Genomic DNA, 5,782 nt, shown 5'->3' on the forward strand with positions numbered 1-5,782 from the left:
ATATTATCTCATTAAAAAGCTCCCAGCCACCTTATGACCTGGATGCTACCATTATCCCCATTTTATGGAGGACAAATTATTAGAGCAATTCAATATATTATTCTGAGGTCACCTGGATGGCAAATGCCAAATCAGGAAGACAAAAAAAGATCTCTCTTCCCCACTTCAGAAATCCTGATCTTAACCACCCACATTAAAGGGACCGTCTTACTTGCCCCTGTGTATAGCTCTTTTTCATTGTATGGACTGATTATGATTTTTCCCCTTTGGTAGCTGCTCAAATTTTCAGAACTTCCTGGTTTCCCATTACAGTTTCCCATATATGAAAATCAGTTTTTGGACCTTTGGAAGTGATACCAGGAACACAAATACTGACTGATCAGTTGAAGCGTGCAGACACCACAGATTTTTGTTGTTTTTGCTTGCTTGTTTATTTATTTGTCAGTGGTTCCTCTGGGCCGTCGTTGCTGCACACAGACTTGCTCCGGTTGTGGCGAGCAGGGGCTCCTCTTTGTTGTGATGCACGCTCTTCTCATTGCGGTGGCTTCTCTTGTTGTAGAGCACAGGCTCCAGGATGCATGGGCTTCAGTAGGTGCAGCTCTCATGCTGTAGGCCTGCAGGCTTCAGTAAGCTGTGGTGCACGGGCTAAGCTGCCCCGTGTCAGTGGGATCTTCTCAGACCAAGGATGGAACCTGTGCCCCTGTGTGGCAGGCGGTGGATTCTTAACCACTGGACCACCAGGGAAGCCCCCCATGAATGTTTAATAACTGGTATTTATTGGTTGTTATTAAAAGCCACGAATATTTCACATACCTGGAAATTCCTTTCCTCTAGAGCAGGGTTTCACAACCTCAGCACTGTTGACATTCGGGGCTGGACAACTGTTTGTCGTGGGGGCCGTGCTGTGCATCGTAGAACATTTTGCAGCAGCCTGGCTTCTACTACTCACCAGGAGCACTCTCTTCACTACTTGTAGCAACAAAAATGCCTCCAGACATTGCCAAATATCCTCCGGGTGGCAAAATCACTCCCAGTTGGGAACTATTGCTCTAAAATAAGTATATAAAGATGATGGCATTTATTCTCTCAGCGTAAAACTGCAAGAAAGCTTATTTCCACCTACAATAAAACAGCACTCTTATTACTCATAGTTAATAAATGTGAGAGCTCCTGAGAAGTGCTTATTAAATAACAGCCCCAGAGCACCAATTTCAGAAGATCAAGATAATGTTTCTGTTATGCCTGAACCAAGTCCAAATCTTCTGTAATGGGATGTCAAACTATGGGAACCCGTAACCAAAAAAGGAAAGGCCTGGTTTCAAATCTCAGCTTGTAGTCCCAAATCAATTTTTGTAACAAGATGAAGTAGACATAAAAGTTTGTAAATCTCAGCTCCTTCACTTACTAGCTTCTCCTCAACTCACTATCACTGGGTCTCAATTCCTGTAAGATGGGAGTTGATGGTTCCTAGCTCATGGGATTGTTGTGAAGATTAAATAAAACAAATGGAAAGCAACTATCTACCAAGGTCTGCCTCAAGAGGACTTCAAAACAGTCACTCCTTTCCCTGTCCTCACTTGTCACCAGCTCTTCAGAGCATCATTATTGTCATTTAGTTGCTCAGTCATCTCCAACTCTTTTGTGACGCCATAGGCTGTAATTTGTCAGGCTCCTCCGTCCATGGGATTTCCCAGGCAAGAATACCAGAGTGGGTTGCCATTCTCTTTTCCACATCTATTTTATGTTTAGGATCCATGTGTTTCATCAGCATTTTTAGATTCTATGTTTTAATTTCAAAGATCATTTTTAAAAATAGCCCTTATAGTTGGGGGAGGATAGATAAATTGGGAGCTTGGGATTAACGTATACATACTACTATATATGGGCTTCCCTGGTGGTTCGGATGGTAAAGAATCTGCCTGCAATGCAGGAGACCAGGGTTCAATCTCTGGGTCAGGAAGATCACCTGGAGAAGGGAATGGTGACCCACTCCAGTATTCTTGCCTGGAGAATCCCATGAACAGAGGAGCCAGTGGACTACAGTTCATGGGGTCGCAAAGAGCTGGACACAACTGAGCAACTAAGACTTTCACTTCCATATGTGGGTTTCTCTGGTGGCTCAGACAGTAAAGAATCTGCCTGCAGTGTGAGAGACCTGGGTTTAATCCCTGGTTTGGGAAGATCCCTGGAGAAGGGAACGGCTACCCACTCCAATATTCTTGCTTGGGAAATCCCATGAATAGAGGAGCCTGGCAGGCTGCAGTCCATGGGGGTCACAAAAGAGTTGGACACAACTAAGTGATTTTCACTACTATATATAAAATAGATAGCCATCAAGGACCTACTATAAAGCATGGGAAACCCTACTCAATACTTTGTAATAACTTTTGTGGGGAAAGAATCATATATGTGTGTGTGTGTGTGTATACGTGTGTGTGTATATATATGGAAAAGAAAGTAGAAAATGAAAGTCGCTCAGTCATGCCTGACTCTGTGACCCCATGGACTGCCGCCTGCCAGGCTCCTCTGTCCATGGAATTCTCAAGGCATGAATACTGGTATTCCCTTCTCCAGGGCATCCTCCTGACCTAGGGCTTGAACCCAGGTCTCCTGCATTGCAGGCAGATTCTTTACCATCTGAGCCACCAGGAAGACCTGTATATATAACAACCACTATGCCATATAACTGAAACTAAACAACACTGTAAGTCAACTATTCTCCAATAAAAACTTTAAAATAAATTTTATTTAAAAATCTATATGTTTAACAGTTTAAATATATTTTATATGTTATTTTTATTTTTTAATATTTCTTTCTTTATTTTACTGACTGTGTTGGGTCTTCGTTGCTATACACGGGCTTTCTCTAGTTGCAGAGAGCGGGGGCTAGTCTCTAGTTGCAGCGTGCAGGCTTCTCAGTGCGGTGGCCTCTCATTTCAGATCACAGGCTCCAGGCAAACAGGCTGTCACTAAAGCTCATCACCTCAGTCGCCTGCGGCATGCGGGATTTTCCCAGGCCAGGGACTGAACTGGTATCCCTTGCATTGCAAGACAGATTCTTAACCACTGGACAACCAGGGAAGCTCTAGATGTTATTTTTTACAAAGCATCTTTGAATTGGTCATTCTTAACTGAAAGATATGTTCAAATAAGACTTTAACTTCTTCAGGTGATGACTTTCAAAGTTTCAGGAAACAGTGCTACAAATAATTTGAAATTACTTTATCAATAACAAATTGCATGTGACAAAGATGTGTTTGTATACAAGGCTATAAATAGAGCCTCTATGTTATCAAAGTAGATACTGTTATTTATTTTGTTTTTAGGAAAGATAACGAAGCTACAGTATGCAGTAATAGTATTTAAAATGTTTCCACATTGTATCAAATCAGTACAAAAAGGAAAAAAAATGACAGTTCACAATTAATGGCAGAAGTCAGTAGTGTCTAAGAGAATTATATGAATTAAAGGATGTCCCTGGGACTCAACTAATGGAATGATATTGGAAAGGGAAAGGTTTCCCTGGGCTGGATTCAGCTTTGCATTTCAATAGTTGTTGTACATTACATGAACACATCATAAACTCCATTGGAGTAGGGATTTGTCTTATTTCCTCAGTGCCCTCAATAGTACCGAACTCAGAGAGACAGTCACCCAGCATTTCTGAATAATGGGCCTCACCTTCCTCTTAATCATCTTATTCCTTCTACTCATTATCCTTATAGCCTTAACTTTTTGCTTTTTAAATCTTATATTTCTGTTAGCTACCTTAAACCCACATGAATAAAGTAGGATTTTAGAAAATCAATATACCTATTTTCTTTTTTTTTTTGACTGTGCTGGGTCTTTGTTGAAGCACGTGGGCTTCTCTAGTCATGGCATGAAGGCTCAGTAGTGTGAGGGCTTAGTTGCCCCAAGGCATGTGGGATCTTAGTTCCCTGACCAGGGATCAATCCCTCATCCCCTGCCTTGAAAGACGGATTCTTAACCCCTGAACCACCCCGGAAGTCCCTAGAAAATCAATACACTTTGAAAGGACAGGCTGTAAGGGAATTCTCATATGTGGCATCTTTTTTTCATTTTACCTCTGGAGAGTTGTCTCCATCACTTTCTCATTAGACCACCACACTGATCCATCCTGGGAGTTCCAAGGCATGCCTCACTGATTAAACCATCATATATCTTTTCACTATTAAGCTGTCCAGTTAAATAGTAGGAACAAGCATTTGAATTTCTTGATAAGTGCTTCATCCTCCAAAGTAATTTTAAAGTCTAATTAACAGAAATTAAGGGCTTCCCTGGTGGCTCAGTGGTAAAGAATCCACCTGAAATGCAAAAGACAAGGGTTTGATTCCTGGGTCAGGAAGATCCCCTAGAGAAGGAAATGGCAACCCACTCGGGTATTCTTGCCTGGGAAATCCTATGGACAGAGGAGCCTGGCGGGCTACAGTCCATGGGATCAAAAGAGTCAGACATGACTTAGCAACTAAACAACAACAATAACAGAAACTAAACAGAGAGCCAACTTTCTCCAGAGGTAATTGACCAGGGCTTCCTAAACTCTCCCCAAGCACCTTGCAACGCACCTGCTCTCAGGCAGAGTTCTTGCCTCTCAAAGGAGAAACCAGTTACCAAACCAGGTTCCTTTGTATGATGCTCAGCAAGGTAAATGCTGAGATGATCAGGCTTGCAACAGAGAAACGGTTTATTCATGAAGTAGCCAAATGAGGAGATGGGAGAAGAACTCTGAGCTCTGCCTTGTCAAAGTCAAGGGACTTGAAATATTTACGGGTTAAAGAAGCAGAGTGGTCTTAGGCATTCAGAAAGAGGAGTGGAGGCAGGGAAAAGGTCAGGTAATCGGTGTTCTATCCAGGTCCAGTTTTAGAGTCAATGGTCCCAAATAGTCTCAGCTGGTTCAAACTGGGCAAGAGCTGATTCCAGATTCCTAGGCTATGTGAATCTATGAGGACACGCAATCGGCAATGAAGTGATTAAAGGCGAGCTTGCGCTTGCTCAAGTAGGGCAGGCTATAAGCAGAAGGAAGTTTTAAGAAGCTTTTCCCTTACCTGCTGTTCTGTAAGATAAGCTCAAGAATTTCAGATAGTCACCAGTTTCTGTTATCGCTGTGGGGCATGGTTTCAAAGCCATGCTAGCTGGTCACATGCTAGCTGGATGTCCAAAGCTTCCTCCTCCCCCTGTTGCGGGTGCAGTTTCGAGTTCCTTTTCTGTTGGGGGTTGGGGAGTAGTGAGGGCAGACTTCTATTCTTGTCTCATTTCAGTCCTTCACCCACCAACCCAGACCACAAAGTGCCCTCAATGCTTTTATTTTTGCCTAAAAAATGAATGAAATCAATTTTCAACTGGGGGGAGCTATGGATTCTAATATTGAAAGGAGGAACTCAAAAGGTTCAGCCTCCCTCCCAGTGAGAAAGAGATCTTTGAACACACCCTGAGACAATTTTCCAACTCCTACTTAAATGCCAGCAATCTCGGCTCCTTGCCAAGGTAATACAAGGCATTTTGGAAAGTTATGATGCAAAATCTTCATAGACCCCCAGTATCCAGATTTTGGATTTCAGGGGCCTAGATAGAATGCTAATTCTTCCAGAGAGGAACAATTTTTTCTCATTTTGCCAAATAAAAACATTTTAAAAAGTAAACAGATGAGTGGGAGAGGGATCAACTATCTATAATCTACAAGGACCATACTTTCATTTTAAAAAGACATTTTAATTATAAAATGTCAAAATGCCATAAAATTAGAATAAAAAGCAGGCCTGTA

At 42.1% G+C, this 5,782-nt stretch overlaps 1 long non-coding RNA gene across 1 annotated transcript; it reads right to left on the reverse strand.

Annotated features, from left to right (window-relative positions):
* Positions 1 to 267: 267 nt before the first annotated feature.
* On the reverse strand, positions 268 to 5,396 carry LOC139037032 (uncharacterized). The gene is made up of 3 exons (XR_011489814.1): positions 5,067 to 5,396; positions 814 to 1,049; positions 268 to 700 (listed from the first exon to the last, which is right to left on the reverse strand). It is a non-coding gene; the product is annotated as an uncharacterized lncRNA (long non-coding RNA).
* Between the last annotated feature and the right edge of the window lie 386 nt (positions 5,397 to 5,782).

This window comes from Odocoileus virginianus, chromosome 10 (assembly GCF_023699985.2).
Source record: "Odocoileus virginianus isolate 20LAN1187 ecotype Illinois chromosome 10, Ovbor_1.2, whole genome shotgun sequence".
NCBI lineage: Eukaryota > Metazoa > Chordata > Mammalia > Artiodactyla > Cervidae > Odocoileus > Odocoileus virginianus.